The following is a 19,418-nucleotide window of genomic DNA, read 5'->3' on the forward strand; positions in this document are numbered from 1 at the left end:
CAGTTGTTGGCACTGATGAGTCAATACAGTCAGATAAGTTTGAGGATTTGATGTTAAGAATGTGTCTGCACTTGTACTAAATCTTTCTTCAGCCGTCCACTGAGTCCCTGAGGTTAACCTTAGGGGCCGTTTATACAACAACGATTTCAGTAAAAACGGAAGAGTCTGTCCTTTGCATTTTAAAAAACTTCTGCGTTTATATGACAACGTTATTGAAACGATCCCCATTCACACGGAGCCGCAAAATCTACTGGAAACGCTGTAGTATGCACGCCAGGCCAATGGGTGGCAGTGTAAATTTGCAAAGCAACACCACGGCATGATGCCATGCGCCTGCGCTGAAGCGCCTTCCTCTCCAACGCCGTGATTACAAACCAAAACAAAGAAGACACACTGGCAAAAGCATACACAGATAACTTTGTCTGGATGGATGATGAGGTGGAGTTGCTACAGTAACAGGTCTACACTTCACTTCAAATCACCAGGGTGAACAGCACAAACAGAGCTCAGCATTGTTGTTGTGACAGTCGGCATGCCTAGTGACTGGAACCGTAATGCGCATGTGCGAAAAGTCTCAGTTTTCAGAGGAACTGCATATTGCACGTTTACATGACAACGGAGACGCTGCTGTTTCCAAAACGTTGCACTCTGGAACCCGTTTTCAAATCTTTGCGTTTTCAGGCACCCAAAACGCCGCTGTCGTGTAAACGATCAGCCAAAACACAACTAAAGTTTACCATTTTCAGTTGAAATCGTTGTTGTCTAAATGGGGCCTTAGTCCATCTGTTATCATGTGACTGAAGTCCTGCACTCAGGCCACATGATGACACCTCAACATGTCTCATTCACTGAGGGAGGCTGTGGGATACGTTCAGCAGGTGGTCCACAAGGAAGCTATTGGGGCATTAAGTTGTTTCACATGGAAATGTAATTGGAAATGTCCGAATTCCCATTGTTTCTGAGCATTTAAAGCATCCACATTGTGTTGGCTTAAACGTTGAGACTGAAATGAGATTGCTCGTTCTGCTTGATTGTGTGATATGAATGTAAATTCCTAAAACAGCGACTAAATGGACCTCATGGTGAGATTGTTTTTGTCTGCTGTTTCCAAGAATGAACTCTGAATTTCAATTTTAAGCCAACGTGGAAAAGAAACGTGCTCGGAAAATGGAATATTTGAACATCTACAACAGCATGACAATCAGGAAAACTTCACACTGCTGAGGAAGCTCCTGTGATACAACTGAAAGCTCCAGAAGAGCCACTAAATGGAACTTGTGGTGAGTCTGTGTCGGCAACTACTCTAGTCTATTGTACTACAGCATGTTTGGTGATAATGGTCGAGTATGTGGTATTATATTTTCTTTTCTGTTTCACATTACAGTTTATTGTACTAAAATTTGTATATAACCCACGTAACTGTGAACCTGAAGGCTGTGGCCAGGGGACCTATGCACTGCAGGCTGTCATTCCTTACATGACAGCAGCAAAAGAGGAAGTCAGGTGCCACATTATAAACTCCTGACAAAGCCTGAATAAGGAGGTGGTTATGTACTGTAGGTAAAGTCAAGTCATCACATCACATAGAGCCATGTCACATAGAGTCATGTAGTGTCACATAACATCATCGCGCTAGGTACTTAACGTAATGTGACAGCACCTTTAATATTTTCCTAAACAAAACGTAATCCATAGGGGCACAAATTCGTAAGATATCAAACAGACATAGGACTTTGACTCAAGAGATTGCTGTCCATGTCCTGTGTAAAACTAAAAGTCAGCACTGAGTTATTTTACGTTATATACATACGTAACGTCACTTTGTCATGCAACTCAAACACCACAACAAATGTTGGTTTTTGTAACCAAGGATGTGTAACATTTGTACGTTTGATATCACATAATATCACGTCACATAGCATCACGTCATGTAGCAGCATGCCACGTAGCATCACACCATGTAGCATCATGTCATGTAGCAACATGTCACGTAGTATCACTCCATGTAGCATCACACCACGTAACATTAGGCCACATAGCATCACATCACGTAGCATCAGGTCACATAGCACCACGTCATGTTGCATCGCACCACATAGCATCACATCACTTAGCATCACGCTATGTAGCAACATGCCAAACAGCATCACACCACATAGCATCACATCACTTAACATCACGCTATGTAGCAACATGCCAAACAGCATCACACCACATAGCATCACATCACTTAACATCACGCTATGTAGCAACATGCCAAACAGCATCACACCACGTAGCATCACATCACTTAGCATCATGCTCTGTAGCTACATGTCACGTAGTATCACGCCATGTAGCATCACGTCAGGCAAGCATCATCATATCACGTAGTATCATGTAGTGTCACATCACATGGACGATGCCCATCCATGATTCTTTTCCTAAACTTAACCAGTAGGGGCAGTAATTTGTGTGATATCATAGGAACTGTTGTATGAGGAGACGTTGACCTTCAATGCATCTGAGAGAAAGCTGACAGACTCTATGCCCCACTCAATGTCATCATCACCCAGATAAAAATATTTCCATCACTCTCCTGCTGCATCTCCGTAACTTGTATTTTATAAAATTGTCACACGCTTTCCCCAAAAGATTCAGACTTGAGACGATTATAGCGAAGCAGTGTGTGTGCAGTGCGTGACAGCTGATGAAGATCTCCAACGCAGAATAACGTGGGACAATAACAACCTGTCGACATCTGATGTGTGCCCAAAGCCCTCTGGGAGGTGTAGTTTATACTGCGCTCTCCATTGGTATCGCAGCTAACTGCTCTTGATGGCAGGTGCCACATGTAATGGAGGGATGAGGATGTTGCGCTCTCGCAGCAGACATGACCTCCAGGGCCCCGGCTCATCGCATTTGTTTGGAGATGGATCTTGTTGGGACCTTGCCGGTGTATGGTGTCCCCTGCCTGGCTCCTCTCTCCTCAGAGCTGTAATCACAGCAGACTGCATGTCACAGCGCCCCGCTCTAATTGGCCTGTCACTCTCTGTGCGCTGGAGGAGGGGGAGGGGTTGGCCTTTGTGGGGCTGCCATGGCGACTGGGCCATTTAATGAGAACGAGCACGCTGTGACTAATGACATCCCTGAGCCCATCGGATATACTGCAAATGGACAATTTGCTGCATCACTCACACACTTGCACAACAATACACAAACATAAAGGCACACACCTCAGCGTGGTCAAACCTCATTGAATAGAAGACAGTTTTCACCATGAATCAATACATGACAAGTGGACTTCAGTATTACTGCTGAGGCCATCATCCATTCTCATGCACTCTTAAGCATTAATAGTTTTATCTAATAATTCCACTGCTAATGTTATATGGAGATATTAACCACAGCTTAAGATACACATTAACTATTAGGTGGGTCATTGCTCAGGAGACTTTAATGGAAGACATAAGGCATATCATCTATAATAGGAGTATGGATTTGAAGCGAGGCGTGATAACACAGTCGACCATGTTCGCAGCAGAGAGAGAAAGAGACATTTACTCGATCATCTTCCATCTCTTCCCATCATCCTGTTTATTGGTCCATTAGTGACCAAGTGACAGTGTGAAACGTGTTGATATCTATCAAGTATATCACTTCCTGAGCCGGATGGCGACCGGCCATATTTTTTGATTTCTCAGAAGGTAATGACGGGCCTAAAACAACACAAGGTTTAAAGTCAGGATGCAGTGAGGTTTACAAGGCTCAGACAATTCAGGCACCTGTATAGGCGGCCTCATGTATTAGATTTTATTCTCACTTGGGCTACTTATATGCTTGATTATTGATTTTTATGCTATGGATTTTTTTTAGGTAAATACACCAACAACCAAGGCTGGCATTTATGACATTTCCTGAATCCGAAGTACTACAGACTTTAAATTAAGTCAAACATATTGACAGTATTTATTAGAACTTCTAAATAGGACCTAAGTGCCGAAAGAAGGCAGGCAGATGCAGAAACAGACAACAGGACTCTACAAAGCTTCAAAATTACAGACAGAATAACAGCTCACATCTCAGCAAACCTGCAACACATGAGAGGAAAAGGAAACACTTGAACACAACTTGAATCTTTAATGAGAGAATGTTCCGGTCAGGAGTCACACCAGCTTTACTACAGCTATGTTAACAACCTTTACTAGTTGATGATACATTTTAAAGGCTGGGTACCTGCGTCATGTGAACGACAGAGACAACCAAAGGGTTGAGTAGTTTTTTAGTTACTGAAGTAGAAGGTGATCAGTAAAGAAGCACATAACACAGATGTCCTCAGACAGGTGGTAAAACCATAGGCACAGTTTGATCTTTAAGGTTGGGGGGTTCACAAAAAAAAAATCCAGTGGAAATGTAATGTGTACAACAGAGGGTTCGTTTACATGAAAATTATTAATCAGGATATCAGCAGGTGCATTTTCATATCCCATCTAATATGCCTAATGAGTGATGGAATATTGCGAGAATTACCATAAAAAAACGAACCATAAATCAGATACATGCTTTAAAGGCTCGTTGATAGACCTCTCCTGTGGCGTCTAATTTGAACCGTAGCATATATGTTAAAACACTCGGAGGTCTGACGTGTATTTGGTTCTCCAGGTAATGTCGTAACCTTGGGACAATGTCCAGACTATGGAGTGTGTTTGTAAAGTCATCTTGAGCGACTGGATTGTTCCTAAATTTGGAGCACTGGTTGGGACATAGAGTTTCCATTTGGTTATTCAGAGCACAACACTCCTGGAGTGGCAGAGCGTACTTTGGGCACTCTGTCTGAGGAGATGAAGATAGAGCAGAGCGCCAAGTGCAGTGAATGTGCTTGACTTAACCGTTCGTTAATTCACATAGAAATAGACCACTGTATTTCTGCAAACAACAGTGTTCTCATTTTAGTGTACAGTGTCAGATTGGATTTACAAATGCTCCCATGGCCGCCAGCTAAGGGAGGCAGAGGCTGTCTGTCCCAACACAGGGACTTAATTTACTTTTATAAGTAAATAAAAAGAGAACAGTTATCATGTTGGTTTCTTATTCTCTTAATAAGAAGACACAATAAGGTTGATGTTATTATTTATTTATAATTTATTCATAATATGTGTTTTTATAAGGAAATATAGATAATATTTTTATTCCTAAATATATTTTTGGCTATGGCCACTAGGGGGTCAGTGAAGCCCCTGAACCAATGCAGACTGTGCCTGTTATTAACACAGTCAGCTCTACAGTGCCTCCTGCTGTCTTTCAGCTAATTGTTTTGGTTTTTCTGAGCCACAGTTGATACTCTGAAGTTAACCTGCTCTGGACCAGGTTAACTTCAGCAGTAACGGATCACATCCTGTCAACACCCCTATCTCTGACCAATCCGATCACTGTAGAAAAAAGTATCCATGGACAAAGTCCGGAGTCTCAGGTAACAAAGAGGAGCCTATATGTTGTTATAGGTCAGTAGAATCATTTCATTGTTTCGGGGCTCTATTTCCACTGGTTTTAAAACAGAGCTTCTAACAAATGGAGAAATCGTTTACAACACTAAACACATGATTTTAGCAGGATTTTAACATAAGTGAAATTTAGTTTAGTCCACTGTGTTAGTGTTGATATTTTACACTGATTCCATCACTGCAGCTCAAAATAATGAGACATCTACATGATGAGAACTAGGATAAAACAGATAATACTTCGTTAGTAAAACAATCCACACACTGTTAATTGGCTCCCGTTAATATAAATGCAACATTTCAGTCAGAGAGATCTCATCAGTCGTTAACTAGACTACTTTCCACCCTTTACTTCAGCAGCAGGAACAGTTTGGTGTTACTTTAAAGTGTTTCATGTCACATATTCAGAGTTGTTTTGTCACCATCCAACAAAATAGCAAAACCTACTCTGTACTTATATCACACAGGCCCATAGCTCAGTGGTACCTACATGTAATTTGAGTCTTGGCCGGGGGAGAATTTTGGATAGTATTTCGATGTTTCTGCATTTTCTGGTATAGGATTATAGAGTATAATTTACCTCCCATGCCAATGGCATTTTACTGTCTCACAGTCCCAGACACTCTTGCCTTTTGAAGTACTTCATTCATGGTTCTGATGCCGTTGCTTGTAATTAACACCCCAGCCTCTTTCACATGAACGCACTCGTTGCTGAATAGGAAAACCCACAGTTGACTGAACTAGTTGATAACCAGCCTTGTAGTACTGATTATCGAGACGCTGAATTAAATGAATAATTTCTTATTTTTTTATGGTCTATGGTATTTTTTTTTTGTTAAATCCAGATATGCAATGCATATGATGATGATTGCTTGTTAATATGTATGTTGATTTCATCCAGTGTCCAGTCTTTGATCATGTGACAAGACAAGAGATATGTACAGTACAGGCCAAAAGTTTGGACACACCTTCTCATTCAATGCGTTTTCTTTATTTTCATGACTATTTACATTGTAGATTCTCACTGAAGGCATCAAAACTATGAATGAACACATGTGGAGTTATGTACTTAACAAAAAAAGGTGAAATAACTGAAAACATGTTTTATATTCTAGTTTCTTCAAAATAGCCACCCTTTGCTCTGATTACTGCTTTGCACACTCTTGGCATTCTCTCCATGAGCTTCAAGAGGTAGTCACCTGAAATGGTTTCCACTTCACAGGTGTGCCTTATCAGGGTTAATTAGTGGAATTTCTTGCTTTATCAATGGGGTTGGGACCATCAGTTGCGTTGTGCAGAAGTCAGGTTAATACACAGCCGACAGCCCTATTGGACAACTGTTAAAATTCATATTATGGCAAGAACCAATCAGCTAACTAAAGAAAAACGAGTGGCCATCATTACTTTAAGAAATGAAGGTCAGTCAGTCCGGAAAATTGCAAAAACTTTAAATGTGTCCCCAAATGGAGTCGCAAAACCCATCAAGCGCTACAACGAAACTGGCACACATGAGGACCGACCCAGGAAAGGAAGACCAAGAGTCACCTCTGCTTCTGAGGATAAGTTCATCCGAGTCACCAGCCTCAGAAATCGCAAGTTAACAGCAGCTCAGATCAGAGACCAGATGAATGCCACACAGAGTTCTAGCAGCAGACCCATCTCTAGAACAACTGTTAAGAGGAGACTGCGCGAATCAGGCCTTCACGGTCAAATAGCTGCTAGGAAACCACTGCTAAGGAGAGGCAACAAGAAACACAAGGAATGGACATTAGACCAGTGGAAATCTGTGCTTTGGTCTGATGACTCCAAATTTGAGATCTTTGGTTCCAACCGCCGTGTCTTTGTGAGACGCAGAAAAGGTGAACGGATGGATTCCACATGCCTGGTTCCCACTGTGAAGCATGGAGGAGGAGGTGTGATGGTGTGGGGGTGTTTTGCTGGTGACACTGTTGGGGATTTATTCAAAATTGAAGGCACACTGAACCAGCATGGCTACCACAGCATCCTGCAGCGACATGCCATCCCATCCGGTTTGTGTTTAGTTAGACGATCATTTATTTTTCAACAGGACAATGACCCCAAACACACCTCCAGGCTGTGTAAGGGCTATTTGACCAAGAAGGAGAGTGATGGAGTGCTGCGGCAGATGACCTGGCTTCCACAGTCACCGGACCTGAACCCAATGGAGATGGTTTGGGGTGAGCTGGACCGCAGAGTGAAGGCAAAGGGGCCAACAAGTGCTAAACACCTCTGGGAACTCCTCCAAGACTGTTGGAAAACCATTTCAGGTGACTACCTCTTGAAGCTCATGGAGAGAATGCCAAGAGTGTGCAAAGCAGTAATCAGAGCAAAGGGTGGCTATTTTGAAGAAACTAGAATATAAAACATGTTTTCAGTTATTTCACCTTTTTTTGTTATGTACATAACTCCACATGTGTTCATTCATAGTTTTGATGCCTTCTACAATGTAAATAGTCATGAAAATAAAGAAAACGCATTGAATGAAGGTGTGTCCAAACTTTTGGCCTGTACTGTACATGATAGAGTTCACCAGGGCCCGTCATAGTAGCGTGCACTGGAGCTCATCATAACTACCTTACACCAATGCAGCCAGTGTTACGGTTAGTCAAGCCAGATAACGAAAACATATCCTGGGTAAGTTGAACTGGTTTCAACTGGTGATTCAAACCACTAGAAACACTGAATAAAACTGACGCGACACAAATAGCTCTACGTGGAGCCAGTGTTTGTGTTTGTGTTTTTTCCGTTCTGGACTACTGTAGAAACATGGTGGTGCAGCATGGCATCTCCAGAAACAAATACCTGCTTCTTATGTAGATCTAAACGGCTCATTCTAAGGTAGGAAGAAGTGTTTATTTTCAGTTCATTATGCGCCAAAGAAAAATCACTGATTATATTGTGTTTTATCTCTGCCACTATATCCACAAATCCAACACACTGGTCATTTAAGTAACAACATCTTGTGTGCTGTAATCAATGTGAACTCATGCTGAGTGATGGGAACCAGGGAATGTGAGAAATGGCAACCAAATATAGAAAATTAGTCAGGATTTTATCTGTCAGACATCTGTTCTTGGTGGATATGCAATGCGGCCATTGTAACTCTTGGTGTATTTATAGCCACATCCGAGCACGGCCTGTGACAAAAGGTGACTTAAAGTACACTGGAATGGACAGGCATACTGGGGAATATAAAGAAAGGGACACTGCTGTTATTCTCTGTGCAACTGGAATCCTTACCAATAACTATTAGCTTTGTGGAGCACCGTATCCAGAGTTCAACATGCTTGCAAAATCAAAACATGAATCGTAATGCCAGGGAGAATCTGTCCCTCGCTGCAATCCCCAGTTAATCAGCAGTGATAATGTTTTGCTAAACTATAATCTCATCTGTGAATATTAATAAGGACTCTGAGGGATCTCGGCTGAGTGATGAGGGAGCGCTCGTGGCTCCTATCTGAAAAATGGCCAAACTGTCGAGACAGATTGTTGAATCACTCAGCTCTCACTTTGGCTGTCTTTGTTTTCCTCAGTGGCTCTCAGTGTGAAAGCAGAACGTGGCTGTGTTTCAGCACAGAGTTGTTGTTGTTGTTTTTTTTTTATCAACAAACTGCCATTTTGCATGCAACACCCACACAACACTCAAACACACACACACATGAATGAACAAATTAAGATGGCATGCATAAGATTAGCGAGTGCACTTCTCTGCATAGTGACGCCTTTTCTTCCTGCACGTTTGAGTGTCCCGGGATGATTAGGAGCGATATCTCTGAAGGGCATCAGGAATGTTTACAGCCCATGTAGCCTTTGAGAATCGATAATGACATGAAGACCCTGGGCAGGTTAATGGCGTGTGAAGGGACTGTTATGTATAAAATCCAGATTGTTGCTTGTAGAAATGGTGCATGCATCACATCTGAGTATTGAAGTCTGACTGCTGCGGCTGATCTAAGCCTGGCCTGTGACCCTCGTCGAGATGCACGTCAAATAAGCAGAATCAATCACAGAGACAGCGTCCGGCCATTACAGACCAAATGAGATGGCCAGCGCAGTCAGCCCTGTGGGTTTGCCTTGATTTAACAACATATTATAAACACATTGATGACAGCGGCAGATGAGTGCGGATGTGTCCTGAAAGCACACACCTAACATAACAATAAACCATAATGGAGGAAGGGTAAAAGCACCCTGTGATCAGCACCAAGGGGCAACTGCAGCCTGCGTCTCATGGCTAACCAGCTATGGTTCGGTTTCTAGCAGGGGCATCCCCAGCTGATGGGACATGCAACCCCTTGGAGGTGAAATTTATTGGTATGGATTTTGTGCTGCTACTGGTGCATTGAATCAGTGTGACCAAGCAGGCAGGCAGAGGGAAATGGGGCTGCTCTGAGAGTGAATTATACGCAGTCACACACTCAATTTACCCCTGCAAACCTAGTTAGGGAGGGAGCAGACATGGAGGCATACACATGCTGTGGGGTGGGCATGTATGTACACATGCATCCATAAAAACATGCACCCCACATTAGTTAACAGGATTAAGAACATTAAATCAAGACAAAAATTAAATCCAATTTCTCGTTTGTGCAATAAATTGAAATGATGCAGCATGTCAGGCAATGACATGAAATATGTCGCCACGTAAATGTGTTCAAAATTAAACATAAAAGAAGCGCATCTTCAAATGAATCCAGCCATTACTGATTAAAATACAGGTACCAGTTACTTTGTGTCATTAATTTCCAGTAAGAACAAATACTCCTCATGCATATTAAAGCTCAACTCTACGCCAGCCCACTATATAATTGACCGTGTTACAGCCGGCAGCCTTGCAGGCAGACAGTGGAGAGGTGTGTTGCCAGGCTGTTGTGTTTGATCTGGATGACTGTGTTGAAACCTCTTAATGCCAGTTTATATAAAATATTCATCTTCATTTCGCAGGCCATGAATCATCAAGGTGTTTCTGGCCCTCCGCCCCCGCTCCTGTCCTGTGGCGGAGCAGACAGCTGTTTGAAATTAGACACCAGATTGTGTTACTTAAACCGCTAGCAGGAGCGATGCTGATCGCTCCCTAACCCAGCAAGCAATCTGTTAGCGTGCTGAATCGTGGGAATGTGATCATGAGTGTGCTCTTGTAGTATTTAAAGCCTGGCCTCCCTCCCAAACTCACATTGAAAATATACACTGGTGCTACTGTATCACACTGAACAGAAAGAACACACTAAATAATTAAAGTGACATTTTATATGCATCTTACGGGAGGAGCCTGTGACTTTTTTTCAACAGTCTAAGGCAAAACTATCACATGCTCACATTCAGTTTTACTACTTAATGACACTTCATCTGTCCATTAATGAGCAAGATTAGTCTACAGCCATGCTGGCAGCCTTGTGAGACAGCACTGAGGCACAGCGGTGCTTAGAGCCAAACACTAACGTCAGCATGCTAACATGCTCACAGTGCTAACATGCTGATGTGGGGCAGGTGTAATGCTTATCATGTGCACACTCTTGATTTAATGTGTTAGCATGATGTTATTTGCTAATTAGCAATTCAGAAATTATAAGTGATTGTGAAATTGACTAGTTGGTGGGTTACTTCTCTGTCATGGTTTACCTTTTTGTCTTTTCAATCCAGATTTCTTACATAAAATTTTCTGTCTATATATTTATTTATTTGTTTCTCTATATATATTTGTAAACCTACATTTTTGTCTTACATCCTGACTCTGTGATATTTGACTTAATTAATGTAGCCATTAGAATATGCGTATACAGAGGTGGAAGAAATACTAGTATTTCTACTAGTAACTAGGAAAAGTCATAATACCACAGTGCAGAAATACTCTGTTACATGGATTCTTGATTTTACTTGAGTAAAAGTACAAAGGTATTATCAAAAATAAACTTAAAGTACCAAAAGTAAAAGAACACATATTATTAGATTATAATTACAGTCAACATACCCAAGTTCCTGGGATACTTAGTCTGCGAGGTGTCTCAGTTTTGACTCGTGTTCCTGTTCTTTTCATCAAGATCCAAAGTACTCACACGAGGCAGGGAAAAGCTAAATGAGGTTTATTGAGAATACAAAAAGGAAGACAAAACAGCAGCCCATGTCCTTCAGAAATTACATGTCATACAGTCCACTACTAACTTGATGTCCCATTTCCATATATTCTCAGTAAGTAAGTAAATATAAACATGACCTTAGAATAGCTGACTACTTATATAGGCTACTATCCAAAATATACAGAAACTTATGTGTAAACTTAAATAACACCAGAACTTATATGGTATGTCATATCAGGACAGACATTTTTACCAAATATAATTATTTGCTTAAGTGGCTCTCATAATAATTATTAGTAGTTTAAAGGGGAACTAATGTTTTTTTCAACCTGGGCCCTATTTTCTGATCTACTTTTGTCTAAATGAGTGAAAGGATGTTCAATATTTGACATTTCTCCAGTACAAAGCTCAGGCTGACCTGCCTGCAGCCCGTGAGTGTGCGCTATATTAAATAATAGGGCACTCAGACAGCGTCAAACAGCGTCAAAATACATCCACTAAAAGTGCATTTTTTTCACACAGATTGTTAGTGTAATTATCCGACAACTTAACGGAAAGGAGAAATGAACAGCAGTGTTTACCTTTAGTTGGATTTGGACATGTTCCTCTGCCTGTTGCAATTTTAGTATATGTGCTACCGAAGTAACACTGCTCCCTCTCTCTCCTCGTCCGCTCTTCAGTTTCAATGAGTTCTGCATCCGTGTACGTTTGCGTACTCCATGTTCAAATAAGTACGGGCGGTCATCAAATTCAAATGGCTCATCCATATCCAGTTGGTCAAAATTGGTAAAAATTCGGACATGTTTGTTGTGGCAAGTCAAAACACTCAAGTGTGAGTGAAAGTCTGGCTCTGAAATCTCATGTCTCGCAAGATTTGAGTTGTTGCAGGAAGTTACCGCTGGAGTGACCTTACAAACGGGAGGACTTACTCTGTTTGGAGTAGTCATGGCTGAATTTTTACCTGATTTTGACCAGCTGGATCTGGATGAGCCATTTGAATTTGATGACCGCCCATATTTTTTTGAACACGGAGTACACAGACGTACACGGATGCAGAGCTCATTGAAACTGAAGAGCGGACGAGGAGAGAGAGTGAGCAAGAAAAACAAAGTGTCTTCATAAATTTAACGTAACACAGGGTGAGTAACTGATATACAAATGGTCACTGGGGAAACAAAGTATTCCTTTAAGAGTGACTTATTATGGTACCTTTTTTTCAAAATATTCAACAGTCTTTGGTTGAGTTTGTGCCTCAGGTGAGGCTCATTGAGCTTCATCTCTTGAATTTCAACTAATGACCAGCGGCGACAGACAAATTGTTACTCATGCGTTCAATACTTACTTTGACTATAGGTTAGCATTAGTCAATACCATGCAATTACACGCAGGATATGATGCCAACTGATAATCCCCCGTAGCTGTCTTGTAAAATCAATCAGACCATTGAAGCCCAGAGACAATAGTTGTGAGATGACTAGTGAATACTGTGGTGTCGTCAGGGCGAGCGAAGGCTTTGATAGATGGTTGTATTCTCTGAAGCAGGCAGAGAACAGATTGTGATTAATTCTCAAACAGAGCGATTTGCCGGAAGTAGTAAAAAAAAAAATTGCTGCAGTTATTTCCCCTTTTTTTCTGCTAATGGTGTGTGTGACAACAGTATGTGCCTTAATGCATCTTTTCATTTTCTGCACACAGAGCTGAGCGGCTGTAATGCAAATCACAAAGCCACTCACTCACTGCGGTCTTCTTATCATTTTAGTGATCCTCTCATAATGATGTTTAAGGAGAAAATGAATAAGTGTCCCACACCGACAGCCAGTTTGGCAAGCATTTACTCATAACACATGAAAGGGACTGAAATGACACATGAGCTAATCAAAACTGGATATTAAGCATTGAACTGAAGGAGGCTTCTCTCAACAGTCAATTCTTATAAAGCTCTTTAATGTTTGGTTACATGAATCAAACTCATATTAACCTTCAGCTCTGTTTCTCTTCCCAGCATTCAACGCTCGCTCTGATTGTCACAGAACCTGCAAGCTCTGTTTTTTACGTCTAAATGTGTGTGCAAAACAGACAGCGTTTTGGTATTGGTAAATGTGGCTTGTTTATCCTTCAAAAGAAACCATTAGTCAAACAAACAAAGAGCGGTATGTGAGCAGACGTTACTGGCAGAAGCATTAAAATCCACTGCAACTCTCTGCCAGGTTAGTAATTGCTCTTTTTATGGTGGTAATTATTTCCTCTAAGGTGCGCACTGTTGCACACTGCAATTATACATGTGCTGCTATCTCTGTGTGGAAGGGAATGTGGGTGGAGAGATGTGGGAAGTATTCTGAAAAATTATACATTTTGCGAGTGTGTGTGGGTGTGGGTGTATGTGTGTAGGATGTGCAGTCAGAGAGAAACGAAAAATTGAAGCTGCTGAGATCCAAATTGATGCACAGTTTCTACCAAGACAACACAACAACAAAAATCAAACAACGGTGTGATGTGGTTCAATGTTTTAAAAATATATCTGTGCATTCCTGCCCCCAGTTAAGTCGACGCTTCAGAAACACAACCCTGCTGAAAGGCACTGTGCAGAAGAGCCAGCGTGTAAGCATGATAAGGCCAATAACCTACTATTCATAATTCTGTTTCCTTTGTCCCCTTGTCCGTGTCTTCCTCAGTTGTTTTTCCCTCTGTTTGCTCCAGACAGTGTGACCTGCACAACCAGGCTGGAAAATGCCATTACACAAACACCTCTCACAGATAAGGTCTCCACTGGGAAATGGTGCAGACAGCGTTTCCTGATGTTTCTCAGACGCGGTGAGGATGCGGGAGCTTCTGAGCAGGAGAACAGAGGGCAGAAATTCATATGGATGACTCTGTTAAAATGCAGCTACAGCAGCGCTCAGCAGTTTCAGCTGATCTAAGGAGAGGAACTCCTATTTGCATATTATTCATTGAAATTTCCATCTGCACCTTCGTCCCAGAGAGTGTATAATACCAGTGTCCAGGTGGGTTTCTGTTATTTCTGACAGCATTTACTTAAATGAATAAATAAGTCACCATACCAAGCACTGGATAAAATACAAAAGTGCCCAAGTGGAGGGCTTATACTCTGAATAAAAGTAAATAGTGGATTAAAATGCACTCAGATTAAAAGTTATGTTAAAGCAGGACATTTTAGTGGCCCAACTGGAAGCCATAAATAAAACTAAATTATGCTTCTCTTCTTTGCTGCGTGACCCTTAGTTGCAAATGGATTCACATTTGTGTGTTTCTAACGGAGAATTGGGAACATTTTTGACCTTAAAGCTGTAGTTGGTAACTTTAACAAAAAATAACTTTTTCATATTTGCCAAAACTATATTCATACAGCACTAAATGAGACAGATATCCTCTGCCTGCTCTATTGCCTTGTAGCAATTTAATGGTCTTACTGCAAGTGAACAAAAAAAACAACCAGAGTCAAGGAGTCTCTAATGCAGCTGTCAATCATGTCAATCACTGTTGATGAACTGTGGTCAAACTGTCAGAGTAGGCAGCGCTGATCAATTATGAATCAAAATTCTGCTACTGAATTGCCTACTTCTCACCTCAAATGTTGGCAGAATGGGGCGTCGGTGGCTTAAGGCCCGAACATACTCAGGCGGAACGTACACAGAGCGGACTCCGCGGAGGTCTGCGCGGACTCAAAGCGGACGTCCGCAAGCCCTGTGCGCTCAAAGCTCAGATTTTACGACGCACCAGTGACTGCTCGGCCTGTATTTTTCACATCACGGGGATTTTTCGCGGACATTTTTACAGGAAACTACAACGTGGAAGTGCGCTTGACTATGAAAGCCCAAATGACTGCGGACATTCCTCGCGGAGTCCGCTCCGCTTATAGTACGCCTGAGTATGTTCGGGCCTTTAGTGGTAGAGCAGGCACCCCATGTACAAGGCTGTTGCTGCAGCGGCCCGGGTTCAAATCCAGTTCGTGGCCCTTTGCTGCATGTCATCCCCCTCTCTCTCCCCCTTTCATACTTACCTGTCCTGTGCATTATAGGCAAAAATGCCCCCAAAAATATCTTTAAAAAATGTTTTCAGAATCATATTTTAGTGTTCTGTTTAGCTGTAAAATGAGAAAGTTTGCTCTGGTCAGTGGGCAGTGCTTTGCTCAGCTGTTTCTAACATGATGGACAGGTCACAAACCTTCTCACAGACTATCGGCCTCATGTATGTCTTTCATAATGTAGTAACAGTTTGAGCAAATATGACACAAAGTTATTTTCTTGAAAGTTACCAACTGTTGACATCACAATAATGGAACCAGACAAATCTGTAAGCTCATGCTTTATTTGTTCTGGCAGATGCATCTGGTTCAGACGGCATCCTCTAGGGTTAAAAAATGAAGCCAACACAGAAGTGCTGCTTGAGGCTGGCTCCAGAAGCGAGTCACTCCCCATAGTCCTCAATGTTAAAATTCCCAAATTTATAGCAGAATTTAACGTGTTTACAGCCTGGTGCAAAAAACTGTTTTGGTCTCTGTAGCTAATTTTCCCTTCATGACAACTGAGTGGAAGGGGATTTTTTTTTAATATATATATATATATATATATATATATATATATATAACTCACTTGTTTACATTTTATCAAGGCTTAAAGTTCCATATAATTACAGGCGGAGTCACTTTGAGTGACAGGCTGTCTGCCGATAGTGTCCTCGAGTTCTCAGTCAGATCCACCAATCACTCCTCCACAGTGGCAGCCTCTCAATCAAATACAGTCACTTCTCCAAAATTCCAGGATGGCAACTTGTAACCCAAAATGCCAAACTCAAGGCTTCAAAACAAGAGTCCACAAACCAATGGGTAACATCTTGGTAGCTAAGTCCATTATTTATACAATCTGGTCCCCCTCCTGTTCAGACAGATATCCAGCTGAAATGGACCTTTTTGGGCAACAACCATTTGTTTGAAATGAGGTCAGGTTTGATACAATGACTGACAACTTGAAGAGCTTTTATGCTTGACGACTTAATTATTAGCTTGCGCACCCATGAGCTAGGGACACATCAGTAAACATAAACCTAGCTTATTAAAGATCCTCATTGAGGCATTTTCAAAAACAACCAAGATGGCTGCAGCTGATGTGGAACTTTCTGTGGAAGCACTATTTTCAAATTCCGATGGCAGACATGTCAACACTTGTTCACAAACATATTGATGCCAGACCATCACAGCTCATCTCTGAGCGCTGTAGTCTGTTCACATTCTTCCATTGCTCAGTGCTACATCACATCACATATTTTGTTGCTTTCACTGTTGGTCTATCAGGTTGCATCCAAAGGAAATTTGGTCCACAGCCATTCATAATCCCTCTTGGAAATCAAAAATTAATTGAGAGGTTCCAGACTAACTCACATTTATGATTTGGTGTAGCGATGCCAGGCTAGTAAAATGTTTGGATGAATATTTAAGTGAGTTGATGTCAACCCTAAACTAAGTAATCCAGTAACTATGACTGAAGTACATTATCAAACAAAGTATTAAAGATATACTGTGTAAAAAACAATGCATAGACAAAAGCAATTCCTCTTAATAATCACTTACAACCCAACGGAAGTGTGTGTTGGTGTATTTATCTGCAGAGACTCTGCCCTCTGACTGTATTTTCGTTCCTATTTTCTGTGTTTGGGATGGTTATGCGTGTGCACCCCAACGGCTGTACTTACTACTTCTTCCCCTGTTACTCAAGAGAATCACCCTGTTACATCATCATCAGTGAATGGATGCTACTTTCACCCTTGACTTTGTACGATAGTGACGACAACAGTTGGAGCCCACAGGGCATCTTATCAATCACTCAGTGAGGTTGGGTGGGAGGAGATGCGTTAATTGTCCTGTCCTCTATCTAGTACGGTATCATAACCTAATTCTGAGAGATAACATCTCCTGGGAAGATTCTTCCTGTCGTCACACTGCTCCACATTCCCATTCAGCTGAACTGGAAGCTATATTTGTCCTATTTTTCCCCCCTGTTAACATTTGGAGCATTTGTAATCATTGTTCAACCTGAGATTCACTGAGCAGCTGCCAATTAACCTGACTCCCCTCTCTGTTTGACCTCATCAGCATGGCATTAAATGCACATGGTCACTAGGGCCCTGTGCCGTATCACAAAACTGTAAAGACAGAAAGAGACCAAGGTACATTTATGTCCAAAGTTTTTTTGTTGTTGTATCGCTCGTATGAAGGAACAGGATGGATATGTGCCTCTGCAAGTGTACAGTTACATTGTGAGGACTCGCCTTCCTACATTTGAGGGTGAAGACTTGAGTTAGGGTTAGAGTATGGTTAGAGTTAAGTTTGGGTTCGGGGTTAGGCAAGTCACGATTAGGGTTAGGACCAGTCTCCAGGAAATGAATCAAAGTCATTGTAGTGTCCTCTTAAGTCATGGAAACATGATTCTGTGTGTGTGTGTGTGTGTGTGTGTGTGTGTGTGTGTGTGAATGAGGCCTCGAGGTAATTCAGCCTTCACTTGACTTTATTCTTCAATGTATCTAAATTCTGTCCAACCTCTGTCCACCTCTCTGCAGCGACCTCTGTCTTTCTGATGTGTTGAATCTCATTACTCTATGAGTGTGTGTGTTTGCGTGTATGTGTTTGCATCTACGTATGCGTGCCTGCTGTGCATGTGTGTCTGTGGATTGTAATGCATTAGCTCGCTCCTCCCAGCGGAGTGCCAGTCTAAACTAAGCAGCGTGATGATGATGCTCTCTGTGAGCTGACACAACCCATTTGGCCAGGAGGAGCTGATCTACACCAGTGCTGCTCATTTACTGTATGGGAGGGGGTAGGAGGCAGGGAGGAAGAGGAGGGGGAGGAGGAGGGGGAGTATGTCTGTGTCCGCCTCACCCTCTTGTCCTTGTCTGGGTGTTAGCAGCACCAGTAGAGGGAGAGAGAAAGAGGTCACAACTCTTCCTCATCATCTGTTGAACACTGAGTACACTGTAACAGCACACGGCGGTTCTACAGAATATTTAATGCTCCTGTTCTGGGACGGTGGACGTAACCTGTTTTCTCCCCTCCAGTTGGCGCTGCAGAGCATTGCACGCCAAAACATCCAGACACGAGAGTCATTCCTCTGCACACATCATCACACTCATAAACAGTTTAATCAGCCATGTGATGTCTGCAATTTCCCTATTATACCAAATTTTCATCTTACATAAATATCATGTACACTAAAGCGTAACGTACACATTGTGAAATACCATGCACATGCAGTATTATTCACTTTATTAGGTACATCTGTACAACTGAATGCAATCCAACACAACAATCCTGTCATAAAAAGCCATCTTTACTTTCATTTATTTGATATTGTTGAAAATGTTAAAGTTAAATGATATGTTTCTGGACAGATATTAAGGAGACCAGAATATTAGAAACACCTCTGAATAAAATGCAGTCCAGTACAACACCTCAGCGCCAAAAACATATAATTGAATTAACACCTCTATGACAGTGTCAACACAAACTAAATATGTTGACTGCATTAGAAGTGTTCATCTGTTCAACAATTAGCACAAATAAACCACCTCTGTGCCTCAGGAAATGAAACCCTGCAATTAATATTACATCTGGTTTAAAATGTCTTTTTACTTCAACACATTTCCAAAAATACATCCAACGAACAAACCCCCTCAAGAGAGATAATAAATAGAGAAATGTAAAGTATCATTACATTTTGATTCAATATTAATCCTAACTTTCTAGGTTTCAGAAGAAAAACAAAAGACATGTTTGTTTAAAAAAACAAAATAAGTTGGCTTTGTTTGTTACTACGATAGCCTAGCGTACCGCATGTCG

Source organism: Epinephelus fuscoguttatus, linkage group LG1, assembly GCF_011397635.1.
Source record: "Epinephelus fuscoguttatus linkage group LG1, E.fuscoguttatus.final_Chr_v1".
Taxonomy (NCBI): Eukaryota; Metazoa; Chordata; class Actinopteri; order Perciformes; family Serranidae; genus Epinephelus; species Epinephelus fuscoguttatus.